The sequence below is a fragment of the Oryctolagus cuniculus genome, chromosome 7, assembly GCF_964237555.1.
Source record: "Oryctolagus cuniculus chromosome 7, mOryCun1.1, whole genome shotgun sequence".
Classification (NCBI taxonomy): Eukaryota; Metazoa; Chordata; class Mammalia; order Lagomorpha; family Leporidae; genus Oryctolagus; species Oryctolagus cuniculus.
Window position 1 is genome coordinate 75,630,981 of NC_091438.1, and position 14,608 is coordinate 75,645,588.

Genomic DNA, 14,608 nt, shown 5'->3' on the forward strand with positions numbered 1-14,608 from the left:
AATTGGGAGCCATTTAGGTAGAGGAGTGACAAGACCTCACTTACATTTTAAGAAGATTGCTTTGGCTGCTGAATAAACTGAAGGGGAGCATTCAGAAGCCGGGAAAGGAGTTTGGCGGCTATCGCAGTAATCCAAATGAGAGGGCAGGGTGGCAGCTGAGCACGAGATGCAAAACAGAATCCGGATGTATTTGAGGGCGGAGCTACTAGGGCTGCCAGTAGGATTCACTGGCAGACATGATGTGGGGTATGAGAGAAAAGAAGAAGAGTGCAGATGACACACAGGTTTTATGTCTGAGCCACCAGGATAGCATTGGCCTTCACTCAGGCGGGAAGATTATGGGAAGAGCGGGAGGCTAAGTGTAGGATGTCTGTAAGCGTACAAGTCTCCATGTGGAGTGTACAGCTGGTCCTGAGTCAGCCCTACAGTGGGGAAGTCTACTCTGGATTATAAATTTCAGGGTCATCCTTGTGTAGATAGTAGGACCTAAGAAGGTGGGTGTGACCACCCTAAATTGATGGGAAATAGAAGAGGACTAAGAACTGTACTATAGGGGCCTGCGCCGCGGCTCAATAGGCTAATCCTCCACCTAGTGGCGCCGGCACACCGGGTTCTAGTCCTGGTTGCCCCTCTTCCAGGCCAGCTCTCTGCTATGGCCCGGGAGTGCAGTGGAGGATGGCCCAAGTGCTTGGGCCCTGCACCCCATGGGAGACCAAGAGAAGTACCTGGCTCCTGGCTTCAGATCAGTGCGGTGCGCCGGCCACAGCATGCCGGCCGCGGCGGCCATTGGAGGGTGAACCAACGGCAAAGGAAGACCTTTCTCTCTGTCTCTCTCTCTCACTGTCCACTCTGCCTGTTAAAAAAAAAAAAAAAAAAAAAAAAAAAAAAAAAAAAACTGTACTATAGGACATTCTGACTTCCAGGTGCGGGGGAGCTGTTATCGTCATGGGAATATCAGCTGTCAGTCTGTTGAGACCATGCCCATAGTTCTCCAGCATGATTATGTCTTCTTCCCATGGGCTGGCTGCTCACTTTTCGTTTCCTATTTGTTTCTGGCAAGCAAGGATCTCCCTGTGCTTCTTCCTGGTTCAGGTGCAGTCATATTCTGCTGTATTTCACACTGCATTTCCATCTGTTTATAGGAAGAGGGTTTTCAATCTAGTCCGTATTGCCATTGTGTCTGACCCATGGTCAGATTCATTTCCTATTGGAGTTGGAGTTGCAGTGTGCCTGCTGGGCAGCTGCCTGTCCTGCATCATTTGAAAATTGTGCAAACAGCACCCTTCCCGCCCCCAGCGTTGCTCAGTTGTTCTTCTCTGGCATAACCGTGCCAAATACAGCATCCAGGCTATTGCTAATACCCCTGCGGCTACGGGCCATGAGCTATCTCTTCCTGATCCAGTTGTTTTCAGACTTCACATGAAGCAGAAAATCTGTACCATTTTAAAGCCGTAACTGCAACTGCCCTTTGTGCTTGGGCTGAGCATCTCATCCCTGTCACCCGGGGCTCATCAGAAACAAGAGCACATTGATTCACACTTGGTCTGGTGAGCACCCAAGACCTGGGCTTTGGAGCAGGCTTGATTCTCCAAGATCATAAAGAAGACTGCCCAGAAATTATAGCTAAAAATGACCAGTTAGAGGTACCCTAGATTTTCTGTTGTTTGGTTTGTAACTTGTTCTGTTACACAATTACTCAGTAAATTTTTAAATGCTTTATTCTAGTTTTTATAAAAAAATTAAATATTGGTATTTACCTGTTTATGCTTGATAGAAAAATACAACAAAATTTTAAGCTAAATTTTAAATTAATAGGATTTTGTTTTTGTTTTTGTTTTTTAACTTTTATTTAATGAATATAAATTTCCAAAGTACAGAATATGGATTACAATGGCTTCCCCCCGCATAACGTCCCTCCAACCCGCAACCCTCCCCTTATCCACTCCCTCTCCCCTTCCATTCACATCAAGATTCATTTTCATTTCTCTTTATATACAGAAGATCAGTTTAGCATATATTAAGTAAAATTTCAACAGTTTGCTCCCACACAGAAACATAAAGTGAAAAATACTGTTTGAGTACTAGTTATAGCATTAAATCTCAATGTACAGCACACTAAGGACAAAGATCCTACATGAGGAGTAAGTGCACAGTGACTCCTGTTGTTGACTTAACAAATTGACACTCTTGTTCATGGCCTCAGTAATCACCCTAGGCTCTTGTCATGAGCTGCCAAGGCTATGGAAGCCCCCTGAGTTCACTGACTGATCATATTTAGACAAGGCCATGGTCAAAGTGGAAGTTCTCTCCTCCCTTCAGAGAAAGGTACCTCCTTCTTTGATGACCTATTCTTTCCACTGGGATCTCACTCGTGGAGATCTTTCATTTAAGTTTTTTTTTTTTCCCCCAGAGTGTCTTGGCTTTCCATGCCTGAAATAGTCTCATGGGCTTTTCAGCCGGATCCGCATGCCTTAAGGGCTGATTCTGAGGCCAGAGTGCTGTTTAGGACATCTGCCATTCTATGGGTCTGCTGTGTATCTCACTTCCCATGTTGGATCATTCTCTCCCTTTTTGATTCTATCAGCTAGTATTTGTAGACACTATTCTTGTTTATGTGATCCCTTTGGTTCTTAGTCCTATCATTATGACCAATTGTGAACAGAAATTGATCACTGGGACTAGTGAGATGGCATTGGTACATGCCACCTTGATGGGATTGAATTGGAATCCCCTGGTATGTTTCTAACTCTACTGTTTGAGGTAAGTCAGCTTGAGCATGTTCCGAATTGCACATTTCTTCCCTCTCTTATTCCCACTCTTATATTTAACAGCGATCATTTTTCAGTTAAGTTTCAGCACTTAAGAAGAATTGTGTATTGATTACAGTATTCAACCAAAAGTATTAAGTAGAACAAACAAAAAAAAATACTAAGAGGGATAACATATTAAGCTGCTCTTCAACAGTCAGGGTGAGGGCTGATCAAGTCACCGTTTCTCATAGTGTTCATTTCACTTTAACAGGTTTCCTTTTTGGTGCTCAGTTAGTTGTCACCTATCAAGGAGAACAAGTGGTATTTGTCCCTTTGGGATTGGCTTATTTCACTCAACATAATGTTTTCCAAATTCCTAACAGGGATCACTTTTCAGTTAAAATTTAAACACCTAAGAATAATTGTGTGTTAATTACAGAGTTCAACCAATGGTACTAGAACAAAAAAAAAAAAATACTAAAATGGATAAAGTATTACATTGTACATCAACCGTCAGGACAAGAGCTGATCAAGTCACTGTTTCTCATAGTGTCCATTTCACTTCAACAAGTTTCCCCTTTGGTGCTCAGTTAGTTGTCGCTGATCGGGGAAAACATGTGATATTTGTCCCTTTGGGACTGGCTTAATTCACTCAGCATGATGTTTTCCAAATTCCTCCATCTTGTTGCAAATGACTTGGTTTCGTTGTTAATGAAATGTTAGAGGTAGGACCATTTTTGTTGCAGAAACCTGTTCATTCAAATAAGACTTTTTTTCTTTGAAAGGCGGAGTAACTGACAGAGAAAGAGACAGAGAGAGAGAGGTTTTCTATCCAGTGGTTTACCTTCTCTCCAGTGGTTCACTCCCCAAATGCCTATCAGGCCAAAGCCAGGAGCCATGAACTCTGGGTTTCTCATGTGGGTGGCAGGAACACAGGTCCTATAGCCACATCGCCGACTGTGTCCCGGGAGTACTAGCAAGGAGCAGGATCAGAAGAGAGCAGCCAGGACTCAAACCAGGCACTGGGATAAAGAATGCGTCCCAGGCAGCGGCTTAACCTGCTGCACCACAACACCCGTCCCCCTGATTCGCTGTATTTTTTGATGTCATACTTAAAATCTTTTAGGTGCATAATTCACCCTATTTGCAGGAATAATTGTTCCTGGTCCCCTTCTAGCTACGGTTCAGCCAGCTTTTCTCTGAGTCGGTTATCCAGCTATTCGTGAGGAGCGGGCTTCCTTGACTAACAGCAGCTGAGATTGCAGAGGGAAAGAGCAGGGAGCTAAGGAAAAAGCACCATTTGGTGTGAAATGACTTATTGGGAAAAGTAGCCTGAAAAGCCTCCTCGAGAAAAAAATAATTTCCACTGGGATTAGTTCTAAAGTAAAGAGTAGCTAGAGTAATACCTTCCAGCAAGAATTGGGTAGTAGCTTTTCCAAATAGAACCGATTACCAGAGCCTGGGAAGGGAATGAAAGTGAAGCCAGAGCTCTTTCTTCGCAGAGAGCGGTAATAGTCTTGTTGCTGGGCTGTGGCATACACCCACTGCAAGGCATGGAGGGAAATGAGGCTCAGGACATTGCACTGGGGCGGGGTGGGGGGGTGGGGCATCCTTTTATTTTCTTCTGAATTGGAGCAGTGTCTCATAGCTGCCTCCTTTGACAACCTTGCAACTTCTGGGAGAGCACTGAGTTGGCCCCTTTAGATCACGTGACTACTGAAAAAGCAATTTGGTGACACTTGAATAAAACGCTTTCTAAAACTGTATTTAGAAATTACACTGTGGATTTTTTCACATATAAAACACCAGTGTACGGTGCGCAAAAGGGAGTTGAAGGTTTAGTAATTGCGGCCAACCTTCTTCACTGTCAGGCCACTCTATCATATTTCCCTGTATAATCAGGTGTGTGATGTGCTCTCAAGAAACGTTGTTTGTTCATTAAAAATGTTAAATGAGTGCAGATTCTGATCAAGACACTAAGCTGAGTGAATAGTTTAGCACATCTTTATTGGCATGTCCCAGAATTAACTGTGATGTGAGTATGAGTAGTTATTTTTCTCTTTGTTTGCTCTTTCTTGTTCCTTCCAAATTTTATTTATTTATTTTTAAGATTTTAGTTATTTATATGAAAGGCATAGTTACAGCAGAAGAGATAGAAAGGTCTTCCATTTGCTGGTTCAGTCCCCAAATGGCTGCAATGGCTGGAGTTGGGCTGATCTGAAGCCAGGAACCAAAAACTCCCTTCGGGTCTCCCACACAGGTGTAGGGGTCCAAGCACTTGGATCGTCTTTCGTTGCTTTCTCGGGCACATTAGCAGCGAGCTGGATCAGAAGTGGAACAGCTGGGTCTCCTGTGTGGGTGCAGGGGCCAAGGCACTTGGGCCATCTTCCACTGCTATATCAGGAAGCTGGTTTGGAAGTGGAGCAGCTAGGACTTGAACCTGCACCCGTGTAGGACACCAGCATGGAAGGTGACGGCTTGCCCTGCTGCACTACAATGCTGGCCGCTCAGATTTTTTTGGCTACCTCAGTCCCTTCAGAGGCAATGTGCTCAGTGAGCTCCCACTAGGCTCCAGCTCTTAAAGGTCCTACGAGCTCTCACATAGCCACACTGGAGCCCAGGCTGCCAGCACTTGAACACTTGGGGGCCACGTCCAAACTGGATCCAGACGGTAGTAGTTACCTTAAGTGTTCAACACTGGCAAAGGTTCTTTAATGAGAGGAATAATCAATAGGTATACAATAGCAAAATCTTTTTGAGAGACATTAAATATAGTATAAATAAATATAAATAAATGACTTTCCTGATGCTTAAAAGTATATAAAGCTTTATAAATTTTTCCAAATTTATAATGCTACAGCAGTCAGAATTCTAACTTTTTTAAAAAACATTTTTGAATAATAAATATTTCTTTTCCATTTGCAAGTGATAGGCTGTTGGGATCATGAGTGAATGAAAGACCAAAACCATTTTGCCATTATGCAGCTTTCTCAACAGGAGCTGACTGGGAAGGCAGTAATACTGGATGCAGTGAAGGCAGTGAATCAGAAAATCATAACAATAATGATTGTTAGTGATTTGGTGCGATGGGAGCATCGCACAGCAATGGAGCAAGGGGAATTCTTTTTTTTTTATTTATCTATTTTTTAAAGATTTATTTATTCATTCGAAGGGCCGAGTTACAGAGAGGCGGGCAGAGAGAGAGGTCTTACATCCACAGGTTCACTCCCCAGATGGCTGCAATGGCCAGAGCTGGGCCATTCCAAAGCCAGGAGCCAGGAGCCTCTTCTGGGTCTCCCACGCAGGTGCAGCAGTGCAAGAACTTGGGCCATCTTCTACTGCTTTCCCAGGCCACAACAGAGAACTGAATTGAAAGTGGAGCAGCTGGGACTTGAACTGGTGCCCATATAGGATGCTGGCACTGCAGGCGATGTCTTCACCCACTGCACTACAGCACTGGCCCCTGTCATAATGCATTTTAACTGCTTCATATCATACCCTGCCAGAGCTTCTAGAGAAATTTACTACCAAGTTCAGTGCGAGGGTGGGCGATTCTGATGGGGCAGGAAAGCTATGACTGCTTGAAGAAGTTGGGGGCACCTGGGAGAGGAGCTGTTTCAGGCAGAGGGAATAATGTCTGGAAAAGCCATAGAAGGAGATATTCCCAGGGGAATCAGAGGGAGTCCTGGTGCCTGGAGCAGGTTGAGCGGAGAGAGACACTGGCAAGGCAATGAAAGGACAGGCAGGGGCCAGATGGATTGGGCCTTGGACTCTCAGTAGCACTTCCTGTCTTACAGAGACAGAGCGACTGCCGTTTTACACAGGCCACTCTGGTTGCTGTGCTACAGAGACCGAAGTGAATCCGAGGAAGCTGCGTAGGAGACTGTTGCGGCAGTGGAGCGAGGGGTAGTGTGGCAGTACGAGTTGGGGAAACACTGATTCTGGACTTCTTTTAAAAAAAGAATTAACAGAATTTTCTGGCAAATTGGATACGGGATGTGAGGAAAAGAGAGGAGGAATCAAGCTCTTGGTCTGAGCTTTAAGAATGGAGTTGCCATCATTGACCCTGGGAAGTCTGTAAGTGGAGCAGCCCTGTCTCCGGGCATCTTCATAATGTTCCACACCTCGTTGTAATGAGTCAACAGCCTGTGCCTTGGCTGGGTGGACTAGAAACCTTGGGATTCAGAGATCTGCATTGATTCAGCACCATGTAAGTCCTGTGTACCTACTCTCTTCCCTCACTCCCCTCCTTTTCCCTCACCTATTTTCCTCCTCTCCAGCTCTCTCTTCTCTCATTCACTCTCCCTCTCCCTTTTTCTCTCCAAAAAGGTCCTTCAAGCTTCAGAACTGGTCCTGGAGGGTCCCTCCATATGTATTAAAAACTTCCATTATTCTATGAGCACTTTCCTCTTACAGCTTTCTTGTCCATGTTGATGTGAACCCCCCTGCTGCCAGCAGGTGGCAGTGCATCACTGAACATTGAGCTGTTGGACTTGGCACTGCTTTTCAGTAGAGGGCTGAACTTCAGAAGGGCTGAATGTAAACATAACAGATGAAGTAAACATAACAGACTAATTTGGGAGGAGGTAGAGGGAGAGAGGTGGCCCCCACTCTGGTGGGAGAGTGCCTTGTATCATTGCTAGGGGCGGTTTCCTTGCTTATATTTGAAAAGGCTTTTATATGGCTTTGGAGCAGTCTTTCCACCTGGAGAAAAAGTTTTGGTTTAAGGACTTTATTCCCCAAACACCTTGTTGAGGTTGCAATACTAATGTATTTGATTCATTGAAATGTAGAACTGCTCACTGGAAGCTTTGCCTCCTCGAAAGTAAAATCGTTGCTGACAAAAACTGGATAGCATTTTCTGTGTAAAAATTTGTTCTGTGTTTTAAGAGGAATACAGGTAAGGAAAGCAAGTGCTTCTTGGCCTCAGGTTTTTGGTGTAGTTGGAGATGGATGCTCATCAGGTGCTCAGAAGCCTGGGGTGCGGTGTGGGGTGGTTGAAGTCTGGCTACAGAGCACTTATCATCCCAGACACCACCCTACACCAGCAGTAAGCCAGAGCTCTGACCACTGGAGAAGCTGAACTGAATGGGTTTCGGTTTGGGGAACACCAGACCAGACAGGATTGTGGTGAAACACTGCCTTGAAACAGGGGCTGTAGAAAAGTGAAAATCTGCCCCGTCCCCACAGCATGTCCCTCTTGAGTGCTCTTTCTTGGCCAGTCTCCGGAGTACTACGTTTCTGTCCTCCAGACAGGGAGCTGAAAGTCAGTTTTGAAGATGCTGATTTGCCTGAGACAATAGAACTCTAGGTTCTTGGGCCAGTTCTTGACTATTGTTTACTCTATGACATATGGAGCTTCTAGTCTGTCGTTTAAACCTCATTCTTAAATATAAACCTAGACTTCACAGTCGCATTGCTGCTGACATTCTGGGCTAGATAAAGCTCCGTTGGGTGGGAACATCCTGCGTGCTGTGGGATGTGTAGCAGCACCCTGGCCACCATCCACTACATGCCCGTGTACCGCCACCATCTCCCGCCCCACCACCAGTCAGGGCAACCCAGTATCTCCAGACCTTGCCGAGTGGGCTGGTGGGGAATGCCCCCTTCCCTCTCCTGTAACAACATCTGCAGACTCTCAGACGTTTGAGGAAAGCCTCTAATGTCAGTGAAACCCAAACTAACAATCAGTAAAGGGAACTCGAGCAAAGGAATCAGAGAAAAGGACAATGGAGAGAGGAGGGTAGAGGGGGAACTCCAAAGAAAACAGTGATTTTCAAGGGAAAGAGAAACATTGTATCCTTAAGAAAATGAATGAGATATATTTAAAAAAAGAAAACTTGGAAAGACCCATGGTTATTAAATTTCAGATTGCAGGAATGGCCTAAGTCAATAAAAGATTCAGAGGTCACATTGGAGATCTCTACTATCAAGTGTAAGAAAAAGAACACTAGAGAAAAATAAGGAGATGAGACAACCAAACTGGGTGTTGGAGGTCTCCCATTCAGAAAGGAGATAGAAACGGGGACATTTAAAAACAAAACTGACCTGAGAATTCCCAGCGCTAGAAAGACATGACATTCAAACTAGAAGGGCTGTTCCTACCCCAATCCAACTGTAGCCATAACAAGGTATATATCTTCTACAATTTCAGCACTAGTGAGAAAGAGAAGATAACCAAAAGCTTCCAGAAAGAACAAGGAAAGGAGTTACACTGAGGATCAAAATGGGGGCCAGAACAGCGGTGGGAGGGATTTAAACTGACTGCCCAGATGCCCTTTGCTGGAGCCTGTGCCTCACTACAACAGAGGAACCCAAGGAGGAGCCTCAGTGCCGACACCTGGGTGCAGTCCAGGGCAAAAGCGAAGGCGTTTCTCAGGATGGCAGTGAAGGGAGTTCCTGTGTGAAGACCTCATAGCTGGGCCTAAGAGAACAACCAGTCAGTAGTGGAGCAAGGGGGCAGAGAACTCTAATGGGGATGGACCCAAGAAGGAACTGGAGGTGATCAGTTACTTCAGGGGCTTGACCAAGCTATGAGACAGATGCTTGGTTCACTGGTTGACGCTTGCCTGGGACACCCACGTCCCGTGTGGGAGTGTCTAGTTCAAGTCCTGCCTCTCCTTCCAATTCCAGCTCCTGCTAGTGCACAGCCTGAGAGGCAGCAGGAGATGGCTCAAGTGCTTGGATCCCTGCCTCCTACATGAGAGACCCAGGTCAGGGCCCCTGGCTTCAGCCTGGCCCAGTCGATACTGTTGTGGATATTGGTTGATTTTTGTTTTTGTCTTTGAGTATTTTCCTGTGTTTTCTAAGCTTACAATTAGCAAACAACTATTTTTATTAACAAAATTAAAAAGATATTTAAAACTCCAGTGGAAAAAATAACATTAATATGAAAAATGTATTTTCTGAGGAAACAACTCAAACACATACAATAGGCACCAATATTTTGAGCCCAGGTTTTTGTATTTTGGAAGCATGGAAGTTTTGCTGTTACTTTAACAAACAGGACTTCTTTTGGTTCACCTTTTTTGGGGTTTGTATCAATCAGTGGGGTTTGGTGGTTGCAGGATGTAGCAGGCAGCACCTGTAAGGTTAGCATGCTGTGCTTCCTCTCACCAACACCTGCTTTGTCCCACAAGGTGGAGTGCTAACTTCACACACTGCACTGAGACTTGTAAATTCGAAGTGTTTGGTGTCTATCGTCCATAGTCCTCAAGCAGTTCTGAAAGAAATGTTTGTAAACTGTATAATTGCAACTGTGGGATTTTGTTTCAGTTCGTAAACTATGTATTACAACTCCCGGTTTGACACAGTTCTGTTTTTAGAGTGTAACTAATATGTACATGCACTTTTCCTCATTCTGATGGACCTTAAGTATTTTCAGTGATAAGTAAAGGTAAAAATACCTGTAATTTGGAGGAAGACCTGTATAAATAATTTAATATATGAATTAGAAAATATTTACAATTCTTTTCAAAGAGAAATCTTGCTATGCTGTTCCAGTGTATAGATCGTTATTTTTAAACTACTCTATCATTTAGATGTATACATGCTTCTAAAGTGTTTTAAATAATCTCTTAAAATTCTCCCTGGATCTTACCCATCCCTTCCTCTGTCAATAGTACTAAGGCAAATTCAGTTAAACTCTCTTTGACTCAGGTTCTGAATTTATGAAATTAAAATAATTGTGAATAACATATTGCAGTTATTTCAACCTTCTGGTAATTTATGCAGTTTCCCTATGCCAGTTAAATTTGTATTAGAACATACAGAGCACTTAATGTTTTAACAATATAGTGCTATTGTATCTCCATGCTAAAGCAAATGAATGGTATTCTGACAGCCAGTGATTAGACTTAAACATAAAAGTAGCACAATTTTTTTAAAAAAAATTATTACTTCTATGATGGGTACAGATATACATTTTCTTTTCTTTTTTTAAAAAATATTTATTTATTTATTTGAAAGGCAGAGTTATAGAGAGGCAAAGGCAGAGAGAGAGAAGTCTTCCCATCCGCTGGTTCATTCCCCAGATGGCCACAACGGCCGGAGCTGAGCCGATCTGAATCCAGGAGCCAAGAGCTTCTTTCAGGTCTCCCACATGGGTTCAGGGGTCCAAGGATTTGGGCCATCTTCTGCTGCTTTCCCAGGCCATAGCAGAGAGCTGAATCAGAAGTGGAGCAGCCAGGACTTGAACTGGCACCCATTTGGGATGCCGGCACTGCAGGCGGCGGCTTTACCCGCTACACCACAGTGCTGGCCCCATATTTTCTTTTCTTTTGTCAAGTCAGGGCCTGGTCTGATGGAATTCCCTCCAGTCTTCACTTTGCACAAATGTAGGCACTTTGGGCCTGTTCAGCCATAAGGTCCCACAACACAATTGCGAAACCTGGTAGTTAGATTCCCACCAGGGATAGCATACATCTGTAAGAGACAGGGCTGTAACTGGTGCTACCCTTGCAGTTGTAGTCAGGATTAGGTCGTAAAAGAGAAATTGTTGGTACCAAGGGCTATTCACTTCATCCTTCAAGTACTTGCTAGATGACCACGTCCTGGGAGCCGAGAAAGAAGTGCCACTGCACTGAGGGAGCTTTGGGTTCCAGACGGGGTCCTACTGGTAGCCAGTTCTGTCTCCTTGGGTGAATCAACCTCTCTAGACCTCAGTCCCCACTGTGTAACAAGGAGGCCTGGCTGAGATCAGGGACGCTCAACTGGCCACCGTGACCCCATGACTGGCTCTCAAGTCTGACTTGTCAGAGATTGATGAGGCTGCAGCCCTAGGCCACAGCTGGCTCTGTAGGGCTGCCAGCATCTGCCTTGAATCCAGATTTCTGAATACCATCTTCCTAGATTCCCGATTACCTTGCTCTGTTCACTTACCTGCTAGGTTATCCCATTGCCCTAGTTCCAAGTACAAGTCCCTGTCTGCACCATTTCAACCTGAAAATTACCTATACAAGGATATGTCAATAAGTTAATTGAAAAATGGGGTTAAGTTAATTGAAAAATGGGATTAAGAGATAAATTTACTTCGGTGCAAAGAAATTTAGAAATCTATAGTTTTTTCATGCTACACGTTTCCATGAACTTTGTGAAGACCCCCTTGGACATGTTTCCTAAGATTGAAACACTTTGTACATAGAATGCTTTAGTGACTCACAAAATTATGCTCAAAACCAGACCACAGGGAACAATAATCTGCCGCCAGCCTGTTTCCCATCGTGTTCTCTCCCTTGGCCCCACCAGCTCTGTTCAGCCCAGCTAGAAGCCTGAGAGTTGTCCAGATTCTGCACCCCCTTCAGTCCTCCGCCCACCACTGCCCTGTGCTTCCCCCACCTGGGGCTGCAGCTGTCCTTCAGGCCTTCAGCCTCACTCTCACAGTTGCCAGAATGGCATTTCTTGAATGCGGATCTGGCTGCATCACTCCCCCTTTCCCCATTAAATCCCCTCGATGGCTCCTCACTGCTTTTAGATGCAGAGGTGTGCTCCCTCGCATGGCTTGGAAGGCCTTGCCTCCAGCTGCATTGCCTAGTACTCCGGCACGCCACGATTTAGTTTCCCAAACATGCCATTCCAGGCCTCTTTGCTCCGAGTGTACTGCCTGCTCTGCCTGGAAGACCTTCCCTGCCACCCCTAATGTGTGGATAATTTCCCATCCCTCACAAGCAAGATCTTCCGGAAGCCTAACAGCCTATCAAGGTCTGCTTTATCATTTCGCACTTGATGCTATTCTTGTATTAAAAATTGGGTCTTGTGTTTATCTCTTGGCTTGTGGTGGTCAGCTTTGCTTTTTGACCTGTCAGTCTGTAGTGAGTTCTTGTGACTGTCTTACTCACTTTTGTGTTCATAGCCCAGTTCCTCTCACCTGGTAGATAGTTGGGTGCTCACTGCGTGTTGAATGAGGGAATGAATCTGTGCTCATAATGAAGAATATAGCTCTGAAATCCAGCATCAAAAACAGTTGTTTCATGCATGATTTTAATATCTTAAAAAAAAAGATTTATTGGGGCTGGTGCAGTGGCATAGTAGGTAAAGTCTCTGCCTCGATGCCAGCATCCCATAGGAGTGCTGGTTCATGTCCCATCTGCTCCGCTTCTGATCCAGTCCCTGCTGTCAGCCTGGAAAAGCAGCAGAAGATGGTCCAGGTGCTTTGGCCCCTGCTACCCACATGAGAGATTGGATGAAGCTCCTGGCCCTGGTCTTCATCCTGGCTCTGCCCAGGCTGTTACAGCCACTTGGGGAGTAAACCAGCCAATGGAATATTTCCCCCAACCCTGCTCTCTGTAACTCTGACTTCCAAATTAAAAGAAAAATTTTTTAAAGATTTATTTACTTATTTGAAAGTCAGAGTTACAGAGAGAGGGAGAGCAGAAAGAAATATTCATCCATCTGCTGGTTCACTCCCCAAATGGCCACAACTGCCAAGGATGGGCCAGGTCAAAGCCAGGAGCTTCATCCAGGTCTCCCACATAGGTACGGGGCTCAAGGACACGGGCCACCCTCCACTGCTTTTCCCAGATCAATAGCAGGGAGCTGTGTCAGAAGTAGAGCAGTTGGGACATAAACATGTGTCCTTATGGAATGCTGATGTCACAGGTGGTGACTTTACCACAATGCCAACCCACTGTCTTTTCTAAGAAAAGGAGAGCTGTTTTAAATTCAGAACATTTTAAAGCCAAAGGAAAGCTGTTTCAATTGCAAGTGACACCAAACTTAAAACTGGCTTGAACAATATAATTTTTCAATGTACAAAACAGGAAAAATCAGTCTTAAATCTGCAAGAGTTGGTGCAGCTGCCCATGGGTATCACTAAGGTGAATCAGGGTCTCTGTGCTTAGTCTTCCGCAATGGCAACTCCATTAGGCTTGTGGCAGTGCTGCCACCTGCAGCTCCAAGTGCTCCCATTAGGGTAGCAGAAGCCTGCAACACCTCCTCGCTTCATATTTTGTGTTAGACTGAAGAAAAATAGAGCCTCCTACCACCTGGATGAGGGGAGAGGGGCAGGCGGGGGCGGGGAGAAAGCCTCTTTTTCCCAGAAGCCCCCGCAGACATCGGTTACATTCCCATCTCACAGCCAATCATTGTGGCCAGGAGTGTGGCTTATTCCATGTTGCTTAAGCAATTCCAGGCCTCCTCTTGGAGCTGGGGTTGGCACTGAATGAGACAGGAGTGAATACCACCAAAACCATCCGGCTGAGAATGTGAGAGGAATGAGTTACCAAAAGAAAAACTGGGGCATTGTCAAGGGAAGGGGTCAGCAAGAGCTGGGAGGAAGACAAGTGTTCTTTCATAATGCCTTTAAGCTGTGGGGCCAGGATCCCACATTTGTTTCAGAAGCAAACTGTTCTTTCATTTTCCTGAAGCCTGAGACCACCAGGCAAGAGGGGCTTCTCAAGGAAAGACAGTAGTGGCCTTGGAGTAGAGCTGGAGCGACAGACTGGTCTGTCTCTGACAAGTCAGACCTGAGAGCCAGTCCTGGGCTCCCAGGAGCCCGTTGAGCATTTCTGATCTGTGCCAGGCTTCCTCGTTGCACAGTGGGGGACTGAGGTCTGGAGAGGTTGAGTCACCTAAGGGGACAGGCTTCAGTCTGGAACTCCTAGGTCCCCCACTTACACATGACTTCATAGTGCTCCATCAGCTCCCCTGAAGTGAGCATCCACCAAGAACTTGAAGGACATGCATATTAAAAATGTTTCTGTGGTAAGTTATGGTCATCTGGATTCCAGAATGATGGGCTAAACCATCCAAATACATTTTTTCAAAAATATATATTGCATTATTTTTGAAAATTATGAAAGAAAACTGAAACCATTTTTGGTTGAATGAAATTTTACCATTTTAGTTTTATCTTGTTTCCA

The 14,608-nt window shown here is 45.0% G+C and overlaps 1 protein-coding gene across 1 annotated transcript in view; it reads left to right on the plus strand.

Moving 5' to 3' along the window:
* The window catches only part of ALG14 (ALG14 UDP-N-acetylglucosaminyltransferase subunit), a 107,769-nt gene that overhangs the window by 22,194 nt on the left and 70,967 nt on the right, over positions 1 to 14,608 (plus strand). The gene's annotated exons all lie outside the window — the stretch shown is intronic.